At 44.2% G+C, this 24256-nt stretch overlaps 1 protein-coding gene and 1 long non-coding RNA gene across 6 annotated transcripts in view; one reads left to right on the top strand and one right to left on the bottom strand.

Annotated features, from left to right (window-relative positions):
- The window catches only part of DENND4A (DENN domain containing 4A), a 205005-nt gene that overhangs the window by 128623 nt on the left and 52126 nt on the right, over positions 1-24256 (bottom strand). The window contains exon 1 of one of the 4 annotated variants that reach the window (XM_068275014.1): positions 10106-10184. The exons of the other annotated variants lie outside the window; for them this stretch is intronic. The gene's annotated coding sequence lies outside the window, so the exon portion shown is untranslated. Of the gene's footprint in view, positions 1-10105; positions 10185-24256 lie in introns of those variants that run through there. 4 annotated transcript variants of the gene reach the window in all.
- The window catches only part of LOC137563053 (uncharacterized), a 65472-nt gene that overhangs the window by 3913 nt on the left and 37303 nt on the right, over positions 1-24256 (top strand). The window lies entirely within an intron of this gene.

The following is a 24256-nucleotide window of genomic DNA, read 5'->3' on the forward strand; positions in this document are numbered from 1 at the left end:
CAAAATGGACAATATATCCTGTTAGGCTGCAGTTTTATAGAGCTCAATAAACACAGTGTCTGTCATGAGGTGCTCAAGTGCTGTAAAAGCACCAGTGTAAACTCACCTGTAAAGTAAACCTTACATTTCCCTCACATAAAAGTGACAGGATAGAGAATCAAAGCCGTATGAATCACTCCAGACGTGCAGCAGCCACCGGGGAAGCAAGACGAGCTACCATAGCAGCTATAAACTTCTATTCAGCTCTTAAAAGCAAACCTTTTCCCATTCTACTTTAAGGCTACTTTCACAGTGGGACGTTACAGGCACTTGTTAGAGCAGCCTGTAACGCAGCTCAACTCACAGTAATGAAAAATCAATGGGCTGTTCACAATGCCCACGTTGCGTTACAGTGTAACGCTGGACATTCTGGCAAAGTGCAGCATGCTGTGCATTATATGTGGTTTTACCCGCGTTAGACTGTTTACACATGCTCAGTGCAGGAGGGGAGAGTCCGCTATTGTCCCTAGCCACATGACTAATTAACATTCACTGCACTGTGTGACATGCAGTGTTTACTTCCTGGAGCGGCCGCTTTGTGCGGCAATTGGCTGGCGGGAGCACGTGATGCGGAGCGTTCCAATCACGTGGTCTCCACAGTCTTTGGACGCATGCGCTGTTTTCGTTCTACCAGTATCGAATGAAAATGGCGCACTAAGACGCATAACGCGTCTATGTAGCATCCGAGTTTAGCACCACCATGCGTTGCGTTAGGGGAACCTTATGCGACCTTAAAGTCCCCTCTAACGCAACGTCTCTGTGTGAAAGAGCCCTAAATGTAACATTGGCCTCAATATACTAAGCAGTTTAGACCAGTCTACTGATGGTTTGGTGTAATGTTTTAGGCTGCTTGCACACCAAGACGTTACAGGCGCACGTTAGTGCGCCTGTAACGCTCCCCCAACGCACAGCAATGTAACACAAGTGGGCTGTTCACACAGCCCACGTTGCGTTACATGTAACGCTGCACGTTCTGTGCAAAGTGCAGCATGCTACGGCGTTGGAGCGGCTATAGCCGCGTTAGACTGTTTGCACATGCGCAGTGGGGGGCGGAGGAGGCGGGGAGAGCCAGCTACAGTAGCCGCGCACATGGCTACTTAATATTCACTGCACTGGCGGGCGCTGATTGGCCGGCGGGACCACGTGATGCGGAGTGTCTCGCTCCGCATCACGTGGTCCCGCTGGCCAATCAGCGCCACTCTGGGAGATATTATGGGCATCGAGCAGCCTAACGCGGCTCACTCTACCGTCGGCTTTTGCAGCACCATACGTTGTGTTAGGTGCACGTTATGCGACCTTAACGTGCCACCTAACACAACGTCTTGGTGTGCAAGAAGCCTTAGACCTGTTTTTAGACCTGGTCTAAAACATTCGGTAAGTAGGTCGGTAAAGCAGGGGAAATGATCAAAAGATGCAATTCACAAAGGCAAACAAGGAGTAAGCAGGTCCACTTTTTCTGACCGATTAGACCAGCTGATTTCTGTAGTTAAAGTAATTCTGTGAGGTATTTTAGATGTGAGGATGGAACCTTTTGAATTAATTATGCAGGAGTTTTATTGTATGCAGAGGAGAGCTCATCGGAGAAGGATGTCAGTCATACCTAGTCGTTTGTGAATTGCATCTTTTGATCATTTCCCCTGCTTTACCGACCTAATTACCAAATGTTTTAGACCAGGTCTAAAACATTTGATAATTATTAGTGAATTCCCTTTTGATGCAACTGACTTACACCAAACCATCAGTAGACTAAACTGCTTAGTGAATTGAGGCCATTATCTGCATTTAGAAGTAGCAGACAGGTTTACCGCTACTGATAGACGATGAGATATTAGTTCTGAGTTCTTTTGCAAATTGAAGCCTGAAAATAAGCCAGTTTTACTGGCAGCTCCTGCATTTGTTTGACTTGTTTCTAAACTGCATGTAAATTGCAACAAAATTGAAATAAAAAGGGCCCTGACACACCAAAGAGCATTTTGCAGGTAGTTTTCAACAACAAAAAAAAGCCAAAACATTGACTTACATTAAAATCGTGGGAAAACGCAGCAAAATTGATGCAACTGCAATTTTAATGCAAGTCAATAGAAGTGTGCTTTTATGAATGAAAACAACTTGCAAAACGCTCTCTGGTGTGTCAGCGCCCAAACTTGGAAAATTAGCATCTCACTGATCATCTCTAGTTACCACTAATATTGCTATTACATGTTGACAGAATTTGGATCCAAACAGCAAGTTTCTGGTACTATGCGTCGGCTTAAACTGCTGACAAAAAGGTGTTCAAACTCAATGCCAGGGTAGAAAAAATAGTTTTGCAAAGGATTCTGTTCTGGATTTTTTTTTCCACTGTCCTATTTTCCTATCCGGGAATCTCCTACACTTTCAGTCCATACAGCGAATTAGGAATTAAAATTGGCTAGGTTTTTTTTCTTCCTCTTGCTATCTACCATTTCCTTTCCCAGGACCACCAGTTTCCATTAGAAAGCCGCATAGCTGCACGGCACTCCTAGGAACAGGAAGTGAGGGACAATCCCTCCAATGGGGAGAGACACACCAATGAACTACAATAAATGTGGGCGCCCGATGCGGCTACTACATAGTATTTAATGGTTGAAGACGATTGTAAGTGATCAACTACAACTAACGATCGTTTGCGCACTGGATGTTAAAGGGAACCCGAGGTGAGAATAATATGGAGGCTGCCATATTTATCTCCTTTTAAGCAATACCAGTTGCCTGGCTGCCCTGCTGGTCCTCTCCTCTAATACTTTCAACCTTAGACCCTGAACAAGCATGCAGCAGGTTGGGGGGGGGGGGGGGGGGGGGGGTTCTGACATTGTCAGAACTGACAAGATTAGCTGCATGCTTGTTTCTGGTGTAATTCAGTTCACTACTGCAGCCAAATAGATCAGCAGGACTGTCAGGCAACTAGTATAGTTTAAAAGGAAATAAATATGGCAGCCTCTGTATCACCCTCAACTCAGGTTCACTTTAAGGTTAAAGAAAACAAAAAAACTCACACCTTAGTGTGTGGATCAGCTGGTGCAGGATTCCAAGGCAGTGAAAATCCAGCATTGGAAAGGAGGAATCCACACAACAGTCTTCAGGAACAAAGCAGCAAGTTTATTGTCCCATTAGACACACATGCAATAAAGATCTGACCAAATGGCCGACGATCATTTTGGGGCCCCTGGGGTCCCCTTTGTCAAGGCATAGGACAGAAAAAACAGGTACACAAAAACGACCTGATGTTTAATACTTTCAGGCAGAAAAAAAAAAGAAAAAAAAAAAAAAGGAACCCAGCATAGTTATTGGTGTGCTAGGCACTGTACATGCACATGTATATCTCATGTCACCTTGGGGATCAAACTCCTTAACTTTGGCAGAGATGAAATGCCTTTTATGTTACATAATTTCAATCAGCAAGATTGATATACACATATCAGAGGAGTCATAGTAGAGGTGTTGGAGGAATCATAAACTGAATAGTTGGAGGATTTTTGTACTGACTCCACGGCCCTGAATGGGGTGCTAATTATTCATTCAGGCTTACATGCAAAGTTAGTGCAGACTGAAATTAAAGGATTCTGAGGAAAAAAAAAATAGCCTTATGAGTGAGCACAAGGAAGTGAGGGTGTGATGTGACTGGCGGAAACCTTTACATGACAATGCACTGCTTCATACACCATTGCTGGCATTTATGGGATTATAAAATGTTATATACATTCCACCGGTAATGCACAGAGCTTGTAACAATCAGTGATCTGTCAGTTAAGTCCTGCTACACTGTATCAAATAAACCTGCTATAGGTCAACTCCTTGCCAAGTGAAGGGGCCTGTTTCTCCTTCTCACACTTCATTAAACAAAAACTAAGGAGTCTGGTTAAACATACAAACAAGCTCACAGCTTACCACAGGGATTGACAAATTACAGAAGCTTGTGTAAATTTCATGGAGCTAGGGAACATAGGTTTCCACCATCTACAAGGGATCGCTGATGAAGTCTTTGGCTTGCCCCATTTTTTTATTATTAGTAGGTAATCTGAACTGAATTCTTGGTGTCATCTGTGTTAAGCAAGGCCCAGGCTGACTAAAATAAAAATGAAACTAAAAAGAAAAATGAAGTAAAAATGAAAGTAACAATAATGAGTGTATGTGTGGTAGTAACAATGGATAGGTAGTAGGTGCTTATTTGCCTCCTGGGAAAGGTACAGCGCATAGCAAGTCTGAAGGTAATCTTGGTGGCTCCCCAACACCAGTGTGTGCTTGTGCTGTACATGCTATTTACAGACTACAGAAGAAGCTCATTATAGTAAACTCTGATATAGTAAAACTCAGTCCTCAGGTCCCAGCAAATGAGTTTCTGTAAATATACAATATATAACCAATCCTGATATAGTGAAATGTCTGATATAGTAAACTAATTTTCCTGGTCCCTTGGAGTTTACGGATTCTACTGTATTTACAGGGGGAAAAAATAGAAACTTAAAGTACACCTCAGGAGACCAATTATATACCAAGCAATGCTCTAATGAGGACAAGTTATAACAGGGCAGAACACTGATGGGCGTGTCACCAGAGCCCTGTTTCAGCCACTCCAGTGTGTATTCTTACATGCTCCTATGTCAAAGGTGGTATCTTTGGCCAGTGCACTATTCAGTGGTTGATTATGCATTTAATTCTTGCCTGAGCACATCACTCAAGGAGATCAGCGAGTCTTTTCACACCAGAGAATCAGCCTTATGGTCTCCATACACATTACAATAAACATTCAGTTTTCCCGTTTATTCGACCAAAACGATCAAATCGAATTAAAGCTGAAAAGAATATTTGTTTTCGATCAAGAAAAATTATCCTGTTTTCTATAAAAATCCAATCGGACATGTTGGAAAAATCTTTACATGCAATCTTTCAGAATAATCAAACGAAATTTTCTGAACGGAAAAAAAAAAAAAATGAAAAAAAATTGTACCATGTATGGGCACCATTAGGGCTCAGTCCCACTAGAGCGATTTTAGCAGGGTTTTTGGATCGTCTACAAGCGCTGACAAATCCAAAAAATGCTTTGGCAATTTTGTGGAACCCACTACAGCGATTTTGCTTAGGGTTAATTGCAGTGGCAGGACATGCAGTGTTTTGAGCGCAATGCTGTGTATAGAAGCACTGCAAAATCTGCAGGGATTTGTGGGCTGAGCATATAGCATTTTAAATAAAGTTAATTATATTTATGGAGTGTCCCAATGTCCTGCTTCCGCCCATAGCCCCCTAGCAGAAGAGGTCACAGGCACTTCCCTGGTTGGTCCAAAAGAAGCACTATGACCGTTTCCATTAGGAGCAGGGCTACAGATGGAAGCTGTACATCGGGACACCTGTTAAGTAGAATAAAGTTTATAAAAAAAAAAAAGCTGATCTGAAGCGCTTTCAAATCAGAGCCGAATGCTAATCGCAATCGGACAAGGAATCACTGCACACGTCACTTGCTGCAGTGATTCCTAGTGGGTTCCATCCCTAAAGCCTGGTTCACACGGCAAGAGCTTTTTAAGTGCTTGTGATTTGAAAAACTTAAAAATCTCAAGCGCTTAGAAAATCTTTTGCAGTGTGAACAAGGCCTAAGGAAGAATACAGAATCCCAGAGAAGAGAAATCTTGAATGCGTAAACACAAACTATTTTTCCAGACACAGATATTTTATGTATTTATTTTTCATTTTTATCAAGCAAGGAGATTGCATATTAAAAGCTTTCAGTTTTAACAGCCAAAGGCGGAGCCAAAACGGAGGAGTGCTATAGGCAAGTGGCAGCAATACATAGGAATCGTGGTCATCACCAGCAGCATAGAAATGTCCAGGGATCATTAGATGAATACTCAATCTGCCATTCATGTGTGGATGGTTTCTATTTAAAACCTATTTTTAGGTGACTGGGAGTTGTTGCTTTTTTTACAGAAAGAGCCACTCAGTTTTGCTTCTGTTCTGTTTTTGTATTTTTACAGTCAAAAACTCTCAAAATGTTTATGTTGGGTAAAGTGTAGCAGAATAAGTACATTAAGAAGGTCACTGCCAAAAGGAAACCAAGTTCAGTAACAACCAAACCAAGTTACACGAGATGTGATCATCATAGAGAGGGAAGGTGCAAGAGGAAATGCCCCTTGCACATCTGTCTGTAAATGACACAATGAATGCAAGTGTCTCATGTAGCAAAGCTTCCACATAGTAACTATTTGTTTATAGCAATTTAGTCTGAATTCCACAATGCATTCAAGATAACTAGAAGTATCATCATACTTGCCTCCCAAATGAAAGATCATCCTGCCCCCTCTACTCTTTCTGCAAGATGGGAAAGACCCCTCAGACTGGTCTAGTAACTAGCTATTGTGGATGATGATTGGCTGGGGGGGGTAGGAGTTTGGACAGCTTACCGACTGCCATAAGTCCAGCCAAGCAGTATCCAACATTAGCACAGGAAGTAATCACCGCAAAACCAGCCAATAATGCAGAAGGAGTTGCTTTTTTTTTTTTTGCTGCAATTTGATTCCTGTTCAATAAAACGAGACTCACACTGCAATCACCCCCAAAGCGCTGTATGCAACACGTTTGCACTTTATACAAACTCTGCAGGGAGAATGATCCCATAGGGATACGTTGGCTACAGCATTTGCTGATCGCCAGTGATCAGCAAAGCACTGAAAAGCACGCAAGTGTGAACCAGTATACACGCTCGACACAGCTCCATGATTTATCCCATGCAGCACTATGGGACAATGTTGTTATTTGTCCTAGCTCTATCAGTGGTTGCACAAACCTTTAGGCTTCTTGCACACCAAGACGTTGCATTAGGTGGCACGTTAAGGTCGCATAACGTGCACTTAACACAACGTATGGTGCTGCAAGAGCCGACGGTAGAGTGAACCGCGTTAGGCGGCTCGAGTCCTATAATGTCTCCCAGAGTGGCGCTGATTGGCCAGCGGGACCACGTGATGTGGAGCGAGACACTCTGCATCACGTGGTCCCGCCGGCCAATCAGCGCCCGCCAGTGCAGTGAATATTAAGTAGCCATGTGCGCGGCTACTGTAGCTGGCTCTCCCCGCCTCCTCTCCGCCCCCCACTGCGCATGTGCAAACAGTCTAACGCGGCTATAGCCGCTTCAACGCCGTAGCATGCTGCACTTTGCACAGAACGTGCAGCGTTACATGTAACGCAACGTGGGCTGTGTGAACAGCCCACTTGTGTTACATTGCTGTGCGTTGGGGGAGCATTACAGGCGCACTAACGTGTGCCTGTAACGTCTTGGTGTGTAAGCAGCCCTAAAGTGAACCCGAGGTGAGAATAATATGGAGGCTGCCCTATTTATTTCCTTTTAAACAATACTAGTTGCCTGGTTGCCCTGCTGGTCCTCTGCCTCTAATATATTCAACCATAGACCCTAAACAAGCATGCAGCAGATCAGGGGTTTCTGACAATACTGTAAGTACTGACAAGATTAGCTGCATGTTTGTTTCTGGTGTAATTATTATTTATTGTATTTATAAAACGCCAACATATTACACAGCTCTGAATTCAGTTCACTACCGCAGCCATATAGATCAGCAGGACTGCCAAGAAACTAGAATTGTTTAAAAGGAAATAAATATGGCAGCCTCCGTATCACTCATTTAAACACTATTTGGTACATTTTTTTTTTGAGGGGGAAAGGGAGGAGGGGGGGGGGGATGGAATGGCAAAACGTGGATAAACAATTAACTTTTAGACAACTCTGGATTTAGACATATAGTATAAACGTGTTTTGTGGTTGTTTTCAATGTGTTTTTAAAGTGTTTTAAACTACTTATGACAGTTTATAAAATACTGCAACATTTAACAACAAAAACATGTAGCGAAAAACATTTTTGTATCATTTCTACATGAAGACAACTTTGTATCTTTGAAACATTTTAACTCGAGTCATTTGTAAGTAAGACTATATGTATGGTTTTACATACTTTAAAGGGAACCTTAACTGAACGGGGGGTAAAGAGTTTCACTTACCTGGGGCTATTACCAGCCCCCTGCAGCAGTCCTGTGCCCTCGGAGCCGCTCTGGAATCCTCCGGTCCCCCGCTGTCACTTAGGCCTGGTACACACCAGAGGAGTTTTTCTGAGCGTTTTGAGTTTTTAAATCTACTGCTAATGTTATCCTATGTGTCTGTGCACACTGGAGCGATGAGGTTTTGTAAAAAAAACCCATAGCATTACATTGGGAAGAGCTTTTGAAACCTCTAAAAGCTCTTCCCAATGTAATGCTATGGTTTTTTTTTTTTACAAAACCTCATTGCTCCAGTGTGCACAGACACATAGGTTAACATTAGCAGCAGATTTAAAAACTCAAAACGCTCAGAAAAACTCCTCTGGTGTGCACCAGGCCTTTGTTTCGTTTTTGACGACTCACCAGTCGGCCGGCCGCCATGCATATTATTGGATGCATTCCCTACTGCAAATAGCGCTGTTGCGGACGCATTCCGCACGCGTAGATATGCAGCAACAGCGCTAATTGCAGTAGGGAATGCGTCCAATAATATGCATGGCGGCCGGCCGACTGGTGAGTCGTCAAAAACGAAACTAAGTGACAGTGGGGGACCGGAGGATTGCAGAGCGGCTCCGAGGGCACAGGACTGCTGCAGGGGGCTGGTAATAGCCCCAGGTAAGAAACTCTTTACCCCCCCCCGTTCAGTTAAGGTTCCCTTTAAGCTACTCCTACACCATGTTTGCTGCTATCTAGACCTCCTTCAGGGGTTAACAGTTTTGGTACTTGGATAATAAATATTCCTTTTAGCCTAGAGAGCAACTTCCATCAGAAATAACATCTTTCACATCTCAAAGGAGACAGAAGCTAATTCTCCCTCTGGCCGCACAGTGCACGTCTTTGGGACAGCCAAGGTCTGCGAGTACCTACAGCTGTGGAAGATATAGAACACTACTGGCACTCGGTTTGGCTTTCTCTGTTTTTCTAAGGTACAACCTTTACCCTCTAGAATTGGCCAAATGACTTGTTTAGCTTCCTCATAACTATAACAGATGGCTAAAAGCCACTTTGCAAACACCTTGAAAACCACTATACAGTATGTGTATTCCCCAGCATTTTAAAGACCCATCTGTGTAAACTGGGCCTAAAGAAAAAGAAAAAAACAAAAACAAAATATAGCTGGAGTATTGCATCTCCTCCATCTGCAGAGAAAAAAATAAACAAATAGCCACAGGTCAATGCACAGAAGTAGGTCTTTATTTCCATCACTGAAGCTTGCAAATCTTTTGCATGAGGTTGCAGTAAAACCGAAAACACAGCCTACTGCCCGACATCAGCAGCCTTCAAAGGGAAAAAACACAGCCTACTGCCTGCCATCATCAGCCTTCAAAGGGAAAAGTACCTATAAAAACATATTCCCCAGAGGAAGCAAGCTCCTCCCATAGGTGGAGGGTCAACCCCAAGCAACCTGTGATCAACGCAAGGAATCCCCAAACACTGTTTATTCTGTATCACATGATGCAAAGTGTTACCTACATATTGCAACAGAGTATCATACAATTTCAATCTCTCCACCATATCAGTAAGTTCCTATGAAGAATGCAATCTGTAGGTACTTTTGGGGTTACTGCAGCCATGGCCATAAATAATACACTGTAGGAATACTTTCCAGAGTCCAGTATGAAATCTATACACACTGCCATAGCCTACTCTGAGCAGGCATACACAGGCTGGAGTCCTGTATAAGCACACACTCTCTCCCCCCTGCATGTAAACACAAGCAGCAGCAGCATCCTCCTCCAGTGGCAGCAGGTGACACATGACAGTGACAGCAGGCAGAGTGACCGGGGCTCGGGTAATACATGCACAGTGTGATGTCACAGGGAAGGTGCTGCTCCGGAGGCAGATAAGGAAGATGCAGGCGGCAAGGTGTGCGCGCTACGTGCACTGACACATCTCCTGTCTCCGCACAGCCCGTTATCCTTCATCCTCCTCCTCGCCTGTCTCCACCCCTCCTCCAGCAGGTGGTCTCGCCCACAGCGCGCCCTGATCCTCCCAGCAGCGCGGTATTGCTCACCTCTCCCGGGGGGGTGGCTTGTCCCGGTGCTCGCCTGCTCTATCGGCACCTCCAGCCTCCTCCTCGCGCCATCTTGTGTTTGTACCGGGGGGAGCGCGCAGCGTCACGTGACAGCAGGTCCGGAGACACGTGGCTCCGAGCTTAGGCACGACGTCACTCTCCTCGCTTGTGTGCGAATAATGTGTGTGCACCTAGGTGCTGCTGCTACAGCGACCAGTGCTAAGTGGGGGCGCCATCCCTGCCAGAATAGTGTATCAGCAATATTACCGTGCACTGGAAGATTGGTTATAGTATTTGTCTAGCTAGATCAAGTCTGCGGTAACTATTTAAAGAACTGTAGTAAAAATAACAATAAAATTGCTATAAGATTAATTAGTCAGTGTTTGCTCATTGTAAAATCTTTCCTCTCTCTGATTTATATGCTGATAAGATAAGTATCACTGGTGGAGTCATCTTTAGTGCCGTTAGGTATCTGTAGGAATGTTCGTTACTGAGAGTTCTTTGCACAGAGGGAGATATTACTTGCTTGGCAGTTGCAAAAAGCTGTTATTTCTCATAATGCAATAACGTTCTTTGACAGCAAACTGTTAGGACCCTAGTGGACATCACACTGTAGGGGGGATTTCACCACACCACAATATCAGCCATACAGACTTGATGCGAAGTTAGGATCTTTTCAATGATCCGGATGAATCGGATCATTGAAAAGATCCGGATCTTTGATCCGAATTTCGGATCATTTTACTACGGAAGCATTCGGGGGTGAAATGACTAGCAGGACAGGTCTTTCCCTGCGGTGGACAGGAGAAGGGGAGGGGGGTGGACACACAGAGAAGGGGAGAAGATGGACAGAGGGCAGGGAGTGGACAGAGAAGGGAGGAGGGATGAGCAGAAATGTTTGTTTGCACACAATACCCACATGCTGCAATCATATGCTTTACATATATTGCACCTATATACTTTGAATGCAAACGTCGCACAGTGAAAGAAAGCATTCCCAGAAGTGAAGTGCAGCTGTTTAGAGCAGTGCAGGAGGATCACATTGCACAGCAATCACAGTGCCTGCCCTGTCCTAGCCCAGCACGCTGCCTGCAAAGTTACTGAGCTGAGCCAAAAGTTTTCAATTTGTTCACTGTGCACAACTACGGAACAGACAACCTATAATGAGCAGCACATTATAGCCAGTATGTGTGCTCTACACATATCTGGCAGTGGCACCCATGTCCCCTCTCTCTCATCTACCTGTCCCTGTGCAAGGCTGGCTCCCCTCCAACAGAGAGATCCATCTCTGCTCTACTTCAGGACCCCCCTGCCCGCTGAGAGGGGGGCGTGCCACTCATGGTCCCGACCCCTTTGCGATCCAAATCACTCATTTTGATGATTCGGATGATTCGACTCACAAAAGAGATTTGGATCAAAGATCCGAATCGTTCATGATCCGGACAACACTAATACAGACCCCCCTGACTACTTGAGAAAAGGTAAACATTTCTCATGGGAAACGGGGTATCACAGCTTCTGATTGGAATGAAGTTCAATCTTTGGTTAAAGTTGGCATCAACTGGGAGGTGGTAAAGCTGAAGAAATCCACTTGCTGGCCAAGCAGCAGTAAACATGGAGTTGCTGCTTCACAGTGAAGACTTGCTACATGTTTCTATTGGGAGTGATAACACAGGATTTCTGCTGCTTGGCCAGCAGATGGATTTCCTCAGTTTTCCACCTCTCAGTCCCGACACTGGGCACCAATGCATATGCTTCTAAATGCCCTGCGGCACCCTCTTCCTGGTTGCTGGAGTCGGGCATCACTGCGTCCTACAGCGCATGACTGAGGCCAGCAGAAGGCACATGACATCATGATGACGTAGGATGCGAGCAGCTGGACCAGCACAGATGCAGTGATGCCCGACTCCGGTGACCCAGAAGAGGGTGCCAAAGGGCATTTAGAAGTAGTGGAGGGGCAGAAAGTAGAACAGGCGGTGGGCACCAGCAGGGCCGGTTCTAGGCTTTTTTGCCGCCTAAGGCAAACTTGTGAGGATGCCGCCCCCCCAAACACACACACTTGGGTAGTATAAGTGCTCCCAGTACAGGTAACCTGGAGAGGGTAGCAGTCAGGAAGGTAGGCAGCGGGCACAGCGGTTGGGAGGGTGGTCAGTTCGCTCTACCTCCTCCAGGTATTTGTGCAGCGATGTGTCAGCAACGGCAGTGGAGGTAATTACTCACCTCTTCCATCCACGTTCCAAGCAATGCGTACCACCGCTCGTCACTTCCTGTAATGTTGCCCACTGTACACTGGGCAGCATTACAGGAAGTGACGAGCGGTGGTACGCATCGTTTTTTAACGTGGAAGCACTGCCGTTGCTGACACATCGCTGTGCAGATACCTGGAGGACTAGAGTGGATGGGGGAGCCCCAGGTGAAGGAGGTAGAAGTCCCAGGTAAGTTAAACTCTTTTTATTTACTACAGTTTAGATTCCCTTTAAACAATGAAAATTGCCTGGCTGTCCTGTTGATACTCTGTCTCTGATACTTTTAGCTATAGACCCTGAACAAACATTCAGATCAGCTGTTTCTGGCTGAAATCAGACTGGATTTGCTACATGCTTGTTTCCGGTGTGTGATTCAGATACAGCTGCATCAGCAGGATGCCAGGCAACTGGTATTGTTCAAAAGGAAATAAATATGGCAGCCTCCATATCTCTCTCATTCAGGTTAGAGTGAGTGACTTAAAAATCAGGTTACACATTTTTCCTTTGGAGATTAATGCATTTGTATAGCAACTTCTGACCATAGCAACGTTTAGAGATGATATTCACCTATTCCCTAACAGCAAATATGGATTAAGATGAAATAGGGCCCTAGGCAAGCTAGTATCTTTGGCATCCCATTATGGTGCGTTTGCTAATCTGAGGGGGGGAGGGATCAGAGAAGGTGGCAGCTGGGCCCCTATACACCCACTAGGCCCCAGGCACCTGCCCCTGATTGCCTTGTTGATGATCCTCTACTGCCTAACAGCTACTTTATAGGGTATTGTCTGTGACTTCTAGTATTTATTGGGGCATAATGGGATGCAGGCTTGGTTCACACAGATGCTTGCACATTGTTTACCGCTGACCATGGCACTCGTTGCATGGAATGGGCTATGCCGGTACTGCCATTTACTGTCATTTGTGCAAATGCCGCATCTTTTTCCCTTCTTTTCCCATCATTGAAGCTGACCCTGGAAGCACCTCCATGTCCTCCTGCGGGGGTGAAAAACGCTGATTGCCACCAAAAGCCAACTGCTTTTCTGCGCGCCTGCAGAAATGCATTTGGATGAGATTCCGGGCGGCTAGTTCAGAGGCCTGTCTGAACCAATCCTTACTTGTTCTTGGATTTGGGCTATAAAGCCTACTCTGGTCTTGTGTGTATCCATGCTGTTACCATGGCAGCACTAGCAGATTAGGCAGAGGGTGCCTGATGTGACAAACTCAGCTGTCATTCAGTTAAGCTTCTCTGAATATCTACGTGGAAACTAATTTTACTTATAGCCTCTATCTAAAAAGTGCATAAACTTTAATTCTTGTTGGTACAGCTGTTAAAATGAGTGCATATTTATATAATATCACTCATACACAATAAAGCAAATACTCATTTTATAACTGAAAGAAAAATGAGGTAATGCTTACCTTCCTACTCTTACTAGACAGGGTCAATGGCCAAGGCCAGATTTATACTTCCTTCCCTTCCATGAGCAGCAGCAGCCCTCCCATTCCATGTGCAGCCCCCTCTTCCATGTGTAACATTCGTATATGCAGCTCCTCTTTCATACACAGCTCTTTTGAGCATCAGCTTCCCCTTTTCATGTGTTGCTCACCATTTGCAGCTTTTTTATCTATATGTAGCAACCCCTATTTCCTGTTCAGGCGCTCCCTTGGGCTGTAGCCGCCCAAGACCCAGGCTTTTGTGGCCTTTCCAGAAATCCGGCCCTGGAAATTACATTTTACAACAGGATCTCAAAAGCATGGCTATATGGGCAGACAGTTGTTTTTAAATTTAATGACATACTGCTGGCAAATTGATTGCAAATTTACTAGCATATGGCTGGGAATATCAGATTTGGAGAAGGACTTGGGAATACTGGTTGATAACATGTTAAGTATACAATGCCAAGCAGCAGCAGCTAAAGCATACAATTCTGGGAAGCATAAAACAGGAAATAAAAATCACGAGATGCTACTCCCTCTGTATAAAAAAATCACTTGAGAAGCCACATCTGCAGTATGGACGCCATACTATAGGAAGGACATTGATATACTCGAACCGGTACAAAGATGAGTAGCTAAATGAATCAGAGGGATGGGAGGTCTCACCAAGAAAGGTTGGACAAGCCAGGCTTTTATTTCGCTTGTAAAAAAGACAGCTTGGACTTGACTTGATTAAAGGGGAGCTTCAGCCTAAACAAACATACTGTTATTAAGTTACATTAGTTATCTTAATTAGAATAGATAGGTAATAAAATCTTTTACCCACCCTGTTTTAAAAGAACAGGCAAATGTTTGTGATTCATGGGGGCTGCCATCTTTGTCATGGGGGCAGCCATCTTTTTGGTTGAAAGGAGGTGACAGGGAGCATGAGACAGTTCCAACTGTCCTGTGTCCTGATAACCCCTCCCAGCTGCACACACTAGGCTTCAAATGTCAAATTCAAAATGTAAAAAAAAAAAAAAAATTGCACCAAAACAGCAGAACGAGAACAACAACATCAGAAATCCCATCATGCTTTGCACAGCATCAGGGGAAAAATGCCCGGGCAGTTTTCTTCTGTGCAGCTAAAAATGAGGCTTGTATAAGAGAAACAAAGTTCTGATGCTGTGAAACTGTTAAAGAAACACCAAGACTTTTCAGTGCTGCTGAGTCGATTTTTAGTCTGGAGGTTCACTTTAACATATATAAACAAATCAGAGGGCAATACATAAACTTGGTGGATAATCTTTTTGTCCCTAGACTTGTACAAAGGATAAGTGGACGTGGTCTGCGTATGGTGAAAAAACAAGGTTTTCAATCTATTTAGGAAGGGGTTCTTTACAGTAAGAGTGTTTGTGGAATATGTTACCACAGGTAGTAGTTATGGTAAATTCTATATCAGTATTACAAAGGAGGCTGGGATGCTTTCCTTGCATTGCAGGACATCTACTACAATGAATACTAGGTAATTGATGGCAGAGTTGATGCAGAGGTTTTAGCTGACTGCCACCTTGAGTCATGAAGAAACTTTTTCCCTTTTTACGACCCTTAAAACTGTGGAAGTTGGGTTGTGATTTCGCAATGAAATGTGATGAAAGTCTCCCCACGCGTTACATGTCCGGTGCAACTATACAGTGAAGCATGCAGTACAATGAAAGTATGCCTCCCTGCCACTGTAAATGCATGCATTACCCAGTTATCGCATAGCATGCTGTGCATTACTGCATCAAAACCAGCCGCAATGCAACTCATATCACGGCCGCACTAGCGGTTTCACGCGCAATTGCGAATTTCAGCACACAATCATTAATTCATTCACGATTGCGCACGAAAATTTGCGATTGCACATGAAAATGAGTTATATGAGTTATCACGGTTTAGTGAATCAAGCCCACGACGTGAAAGATATTGTCCATTGCGACACAAAGCCTATACCTATAAGTACCTATACTGTCAGTCAGTGCAGAGCCCACCAGTGGCCTACAAACTGGGCAGAGCATGTGGCGAAATTACTATATATCATTTTATATGTCCATCTACATCTGAGCTTTTTATTATTTATAAATGTATGAGGTTTTACGCTATGTGAGGCTTTTAATTTGAGGTATTGGCTGACTGAAGGCTTTGGAACGGTGTAGGTGATTTATTCAAAGGAACCAAGGGAAAGACCAGAGAGTGCCAGGGAGGTGGGTGACCACCCGGTAATGGTCCCAAGGTGTCTGCTGACCAAATAGAGGGACTTACAGGACGGTGAGTGCCATAAAACGTGTATGGTGGTGGCGGCTATTCCTATCCTGAAATATCAAGTGATATCCTGGTGCAAGCTGGCCCAGAGTTCATATGCAGAAATTCTGTTGTTCTATTTCCTTTGAAAGGAACTTTGCATACATCATATTCAGAATTGTGGACTCTGGTTTCACTGGACTTATTGTGTAGCGCTTTCTCATTGTTGTTTTATTTTATATTTTAAAGAGGCAGCAAACCAATATTTAGCTAGAAGCCATGTGCACGTGTTTTTCTTCCATCAGTTTAGTTTTGTTGGGAAAGTTTAAAGTTTTTCATAAAGTTGCAAGGGACATATTGGTAATGCCACATCATATCTTTACAGATAAAGAGTATATAAGTACAGGTATCTCAGTTCCTTCCAAAGCACACTAAGGCTGCTTTCACAGTGGGACGTTACAGGTGCACGTTAGAGCAGCCTGTAACGCAGCCCAACTCACAGTAATGAAAAATCAATGGGCTGTTCACAGTGCCCACATTGCGTTAAAGTGTAACGCTGCACGTTCAATGAAAGTGCAGCATGCTGTGCGTTGTAGGTGGTTTTAGCTGCGTTAGACTGTTTGCACATGCTCAGTAAGGGGAGAGTCCGCTGTTGTTCCTAGCCACATGGCTAATTAATATTCACTGCACTGTAGTGTTGTCCAGATCATGAACAATTCGGATCTTTGGATCTTTTTTGTGAGTTGAATCATCCGGATCATCACAATGAAGGATTCGGTTCATAGTGGATGTCTGGAAGAAACAGGAACTGCAGCGTCTGTGCACAAGCACAATCTTCCTGCTGCATCTCTCCCTTCCTCATTAGCACCCTCAATGTGTCCTCATTCTCCTGCACCTCTCACTCTGCTGCACCCCTGCTTCCCTAGTAAAATGATTCAAAGATTCGGTTCAAAGATCCAGATCTTTTGAATGATCCGATTCGAATCATCCGAATCATTGAAAAGATCCGGACTTCCCAGGATAGCACCAAGAGCCTCATAACGCGGCTCAGTCTGACGACCAACTTCAACACCACCATGTGTTGCGTTAGGGGCATGTTATGCGACCTTAAAGGGACACTTAAGTCAAACAAAAAGAAATGAGTTTTACTCACCTGGGGCTTCCAATAGCCCGCTGCAGCTGTCCAATGCCCTCGCCATCTCCCTCCGATCCTCCTGGCCCCGTCGGCAGCCACTTCCTTTTTCGGTGACAGGAGCTGACAGGCTGGGGACGCGAGTGATTCTTCACATTCCTGGCCACAATAGCGCCATCTATGCTGCTATAGCATATATCATATACCATATAGCAGCATAGAGGGTGCTAATGAGTCTGGGAACGCTAAGAATCACTCGCGTCCCCAGCCTGTCAGCTCCTGTCACCGAAACAGGAAGTGGCTGCCGGCGGGGCCAGGAGGATCGGAGGGAGATGGCAAGGGCCCCGGACAGCTGCAGCGGGCTATTGGAAGCCCTAGGTGAGTAAAACTCATTTTTTTTGTTTGACTTAAGTGTCCCTTTAACGTCCCCTAAAACGCAACGTCTTGGTGTGAAAGAGGCCTGAAAACTAAACTGGACTTCTTGCATAGGAATGCACATACAGATTTGATCACTGTGACCTAGAACCCCACCTATCCAGGCGAGCAGATGTAACCAACAACAATGTCATATCCCACATGCTGAATGAAGCTTGAAAGCAGGCAAGAGGCAGAGTGTCCAGGAACTAGTCAGGCGATGGTTGTGATGTTGGACACCATTCCCTAAATCCTGCCTCCAAGTTGCTATGGGTAGACATTAGATGACATCACTGTGTATACAACTGCTTACATGGAATGAGGTTTGCAGGGTCACAGTGGGCAGACAAAATCAGAAGTAGGTGGTTCAGTTTAGTTTTTTGATGCACTTTGGAGGCAACAGAAACCTGTATTGTAGTCAGTGGCAAAACTACAAATCAAGGGGCGCCCCAGCAACACTTTGATGGGGCCCCCCAATATTCACAGCCTTTCCCTTGCCTACCCTTGGTGACCCTCACAGCCTGGCAGCCCATCTTACAAGGGTCATAAAACAAGTGTGGACATTGTAATCTTCAAACTCATAAGAAGTGTAGCCACAAAAACCCCTGATGTGAAGTTGGTACACCTTTATTAGCGGGAGTGAAGCTCAGGGCCCCCCTGCAGTTGCAAGGGCTGCTCCCCTGTCGTTACGCCCCTGATTGTAGTGTGTAAGCTACTCAGCTCTATGATGAAGACCTGCTCACTAATATAGCGTAGTATGGATACAGAGGCGCCAAAAGGATCAAAGTATCTAAAAAGTTTAAAACATGAGGAGGCAGTGGTGGACTTACCTCCTCCAAGCAGACACAAAAATTGCCAAAGTGTTGGTCAAATACAACAAGTTTATTTACATTTTTCAGGGGACAATGCAACGCATTTCGCAGGTTCGATCCTGCTTCATCAGGCAATAACAACGGAGCAGCAGAGAAAACTTTAGATACTTGTATCCTTTTGGCGCCTCTGTATCCATACTATGGTATATCAAGTCCACCCTTTTTTCCTCATCTACGGAGAGCAACTTCTTAATCCTGAGTTGGGTCAGGTCTAATCTCCCCACCTGCCTATACAGTGGTTGCCTTTAAGGTAACCCAGCTTGTGAGTATAGCTTATTAGTCTATCATACTTCATTTCAACTATCAGTACATACTACACTATATTTGGCTCTTGGTGTCCCTACTCTGTGTTCTAACTAATATACAATCGGCATATTGGTACCACTGCTACAAAGACTTCCAATCTATAGCCCAGTAGACAAAGAGTGACAGACAGGCATGCTGAATGCAACAATACACAAACATACTTGAATTAATACATCCCTATATACAACATGCTCCAACCCACATGCTAATTCTAGACATAGGCAGCTTTCATTAGACAGGTATTTAGGGAAATGTCAAATTCCTTTCAAGGACTAACCCAAGCACATCTCTTTATATAAGCAAGAAGTTTTAGTACCCTACTGCTACTCTTTATATAACAGCTAGAGGGACTACAGTTTACCTTTTCTTGTCAAAGCAGCATTCCATGGCCAGTTCTAGACTTTTTCTAGACTTTTTGCTGCCTGAGGCAAACTTGTGAGGATGCATCCCCCCCCCCCCCCCCCCGGATTTGGAATGATCGCACAGCACCTGACAATGTACTCTGCTTCATGTAATGTTCTTACATGGCATGCTGCAGCTTAACACAATAGCACACTGGCTGGCTGTGAGTCTGTGACAAGCACACTGCTCACCCTCAGCCACTTCTTTCCTCCTCAGGAAGGTGCACACAGTGCAAAAATGCTGCCAGTGAAATCTCTGTGCCTGATGCAAATGTTTCACGAGAGAACCGGCCCTGCAGCCTTCTTTTAACATTTGGTCTTGAGGCCTGAAACAGCAGAGCTGAGGCTGGATTCAGGGGGGTCAGTTACATAATGCACGCTTTATAATGAGTGTGAATTGCAATGGAGGCTGGACATAGACTTTAATACAAAGCCTGTATGCAGTGAGTTAGAATAACGTGATCCGTTACAACACAGAGATATTAACAGCCCCATAGAACTGTATGGGCAGTGAGTTGGCATGCAGAATTATTCTACAACACAACTGAGCACTCTGAACTAGGCCTCAACGTGTGTACAGCAGAATCTAATGTGTGTACTGCAGCACCTAGCGCTATAGTTCTTCTACTCACCCTGCCCACTCCATGCCATTCCATCCTGTGCTGTCATCTATTTTGCCCTCTTTCATGGCAACAGAAACGTCACTAGCCTCTAGGCATACATATGTACAGAATTCAGCCCCAAACTATCACCCGAGGGAGTCCTTAATCCTGCAAGTGACTAATTGTGCATTTATGCACCTAGGCGCCCACTAAGGGTACAATTTTTAGCGAAGAATCACCCAAATGATCAGATAAACATGATCACAACCAATTATCTATCAAAACCGATTACAAAAAATCTTAGATCGACAACATTTGTTTATTAAATGATCACTTTTAGAATTGTTCTCAGTCAGTTTGGAACATGGGACTTGATTCATCAAGCTGCACTGCTAAAGCTGTGTTAATTTAACTGTGTTAATTTACATAATAATGCAAATTAACACAGTAGCTGCCGCGAGTGAAGTATCGCGGTAGCTACCGGTATACTTCACAGGAGAAGAACCGCCGGCACCGCAATTAATGTTACGGACATTGCTAAAAAAAAAAGCAATGCACGTAACTAAGGAAGGCACTCTCCTTACATGGCGGCGAGCTCTGCTATGTAAGGCGTGCATAGTACGCACTACAGCACATTAAGCTGCGCTGCTTTAGCAGTGCAGCTTGATGAATCAAGACGGTTTATTTTCTCCCAATCCGATTGCATTTATCTGATCACGTGGGCAATTCTTTGCTGAAAATTGTACTGTTAGTGGGAAGCTTTAAGAAATCCCCAGTGATCCTAGATCCATAGGTGGTAAACCGTAGTGGAAGCAATAGTGCTCCAGCAAACCTTGGATGGATTTTTGAAAACCTGTGTGTTATTAGGTGAAAAATCTGATGCTCTATTGCAAGTGAACCATTCATATAGTATGTACAAGTATATACTAGTAAAATCTTCCCAACACTTTGCAAGGTATATGGTCATGTTACCAACTGTCGCTCAGAGAGGCTCACAATCCAACCCTTATTATAATCTAGGGCCATTTGGGGAGGGGGAGACCAGTTAACTTGTTTATATATTTTTGAGGCATATTGGGAGGCAACCAAAATGCCCAGAGGTAAAACCCCACAAATGAAAAACATACAATCTTCATGCAAATAGTGTCATGGCCCAGATTTATCCTGGCACTGCAAGGCAAGACTATCCACTATACCACCATGTTGCCCATCTTCGTACACAAGCATATAAATGCTAATGGCTGTCATTCAACCAAACTGTAAATACTGTAAAACATAGCAGACTTATAAGCACTGTTGTTTCCTTTCTTTTCCTTATGTCAAGTGAAAATGTATTTTCTTTCCTGAATATCATTATGCATGCTTTCTGCATAATTAATGACACTTCTTTCTGCCCCCATTATGTAGCCTTGTTGTTGCTGTATGACTACCACATGTGAAAACATATTTGGCATAATATGAGCTTTTTTTCAGCACAGCCTGTGGCTGCTTCTTGAAAAATGCAGCATGTTTATTTTATTAGTGCAGTTTAGAAAATGCAAGCTAAGCCCTCATTTACTGGTAAGCACAGCCTGCTTTTCTGCCTTCTTACATTAACTCCTATATTTCAATAGAAAGCTTAATAAAATAATAAAAATGTGGGCAGATTCATCGTCCTGTAAGAAATGTTGTACTTGGTATTGACTATTAGATTAGTATTACATCAGGTAAACAATCTCTATATATAATTGGCAAGTGTCTCTGCGTCCATTTTTGTCCATGTGCCAGTGCTTTTGAACACTGCGCATGCGCAGGGACAAGACACAGAGACACTGCCGACAGTGCCGAGAGGCGGAGGATGGGACATGAAGGGGCGGACGTGTGTGCGCACTGTGGGCGTCACAGGGGCACGCTCGGTGGGTGTCACGGGCGCGCTACAAGCATGCGCGCAGCGGGCGTTGTGCGCGCACATGCATAGCGAAGTAATGACAGTTCTAGCCCATTTTAAAATAGCTAAGGTGATTAGTATATATATACATACATCATATATATACACCACACCATATACATACATCATATATATACATACAGCAATGAATATCTTCCACATATGTCTCACATCTTTGTAAATATTTTATTATTATTATTATTATATATATATATATATATATATATATATCTTTTCATGGGACAACACTGAAGATATGACACTTTGATACAATGTCAAAGTGCCTAGCTAGTATATCAGTACAACCACAAGTGAAGAATGCCAAAATTCTGCCCAATTAGACACTTCCCCTCCCCATGGCCCATATGCAATTAACTTTTTCACCTGAGTTTTCTCCTAGTTGATGTTTTTAAACTTGTCAATAAAATGCCTTTTAAGCCACCAGAAACCAAGAAAATACTCAAAATAATTTTGTTAGTACTTTTTCAGCTACTTTTTGGTACTTTTGTAGTTGAAAGTTATTTAAAATGGAAGATTAAAAATTATCTCCTAGGTGAAAACTCAGGTGAAAAAGAAAATTGCATATGGCCCCATTCTGGAAAGTTTTAGAAGAGGTCTATACAAGTTATATTAATCTTAAGTATAAAATCAATGCGATTATAGCAATTCTGGGGATTTCAGAGATGGAGGAAGAGGTGGATTATTATATTAATGTGATTGTAATATTGATGGTCAGGAAACGTATTTTTCGGACTATAAGATGTACTTTTTCTCCCCTAAAAGTGGGAGAAAAAGTCAGGCTTACAGTCCAGATGTATGGCAGAGCAGAGTGCACAGGGAAGCCCTTGCCTAGCCAGCTGCACCGAGTCCCCATCTACTCCTCCAGCTCCAGCCATGACCCACGCTTCATCCTGGTGCCCCTCCATCCTAGTTCCATGCACCATCCCCTGTCCTGGCCAATAGCGAGAGAGAGAAACAGACTCTCTTATAAGCCTAGCTGAGGTGCTGTCGGCACCTATTGGAGCAAATGCGGGCCTAAAGGACTCAACGTGATTGGCACAGAATGACGCCATTGATGCTACAGTGCTCCCGCCCCCCGACAACCCTGGCAATGGACTTTGGGGATGGGTTTACACAGGCATCTATGTGACCGGTGCAAATACCGTAATGGTAATACACATCATGCCTGTGCTACGAGGGAGATGAGAGGGCTGGAAGTAGCATGGCGGGAGTTTCAGGGGTGTGGGGAAAGCGCAGTGGTGATCCGCTGCTGTGCAGACTGCACGAGCAGGAAAATGGATTCCAGTGGCTCCAGCGAGCAGTGATAGGTGCCACCTCACTGCATCAGCTATTACCAGCTGGCTTAAAGGGAACCTAAACTGAGAGGGATATGGATGTTTCCTTTTAAACAATACCAGTTGCCTGACTCTCCTGCTGATCAACTTGCTGCAGTAGCATCTTGATCTCACACCTGAAACAGGCATGCAGCTAATCCAGTCTGACTTCAATCAGAGCACCTGATCTGCATGCTTGTTGAGGGGCTGTGGCTGAAAGTATTAGAGACACAGGATCAGCAGGAGAGTCAGGCAACTGGTATTATTTTAAAAGGAAAAATCCATATGTTTCTCAGTTTAGGTTCCCTTTAAGTAAAAACCATTTGCCACTGGATGGTGTCTGCTACACATGGCTGAGAAGGATTAACCACAGACTCAGTGATGAGCGGAGGGGAATAATGAGAGCCTCACTGCAGGCAAATACTGTACATTTCCTGAGCAATTCTGCACTATGATTTGCTCTCATCTGATAGACATTTTTTGGGGAAAAGGTCCATAAGATGCCCCTGGGCTATAGACGCACTGGGTTTAGTATTTTTTTCCACTGATTTTTTTCCTCTAAACTTAGGTGTATCTTATAGTCCAGAGCATCTTATAGTCTGAAAAATACAGTAATTATAACTAGATGAAGGGACATGGACCCACCCTGAAAGAATGGGGTACAACAGTGACTGTTGTTTTTGAAAGACTGTGAGATGAAATGGTGGAAATAATGATAGTCTTAAGCATGGGTGTACTAAAGGTACCCGTACATCTAACAATGATGGGCAGAAACGACCAAGAGACAAATCTCTCTCTGATTGAATCTGATTAGAGTGCGATCTGTCGGCTTCCCATACACTGCATGCCAATTCCCGATTTCAGCATGAAATCTCAAGGGAATCGTCCAAGTCCACCGCATTGCCGCTGCCCCCCAGTGTATAAATGTGCCCTTTGTGTGTGCATTAATACACTACCTGTCCTGTGTCGCCCACCGTATGGTGCCCATTTATCTTCGGACACCAGCTCTTTCATTAGTGGGTACACGCCGCCAGTGTGGGCAACACAGAACAGTACATTTATATACTGGGGAAACAGGGCCAGGGTTTCGTCACTCCCAATATTGCTTGCCATTACCGCCGTGCACCCGATTGACCATGACGGCCCAACACCTTGCAGTATGCCCCATCAATACATGTGATCAATTTCAGCCCCAAATTAGTTGCATCGTCGATCAGG

This window comes from Hyperolius riggenbachi, chromosome 3, assembly GCF_040937935.1.
Source record: "Hyperolius riggenbachi isolate aHypRig1 chromosome 3, aHypRig1.pri, whole genome shotgun sequence".
Lineage (NCBI taxonomy): Eukaryota > Metazoa > Chordata > Amphibia > Anura > Hyperoliidae > Hyperolius > Hyperolius riggenbachi.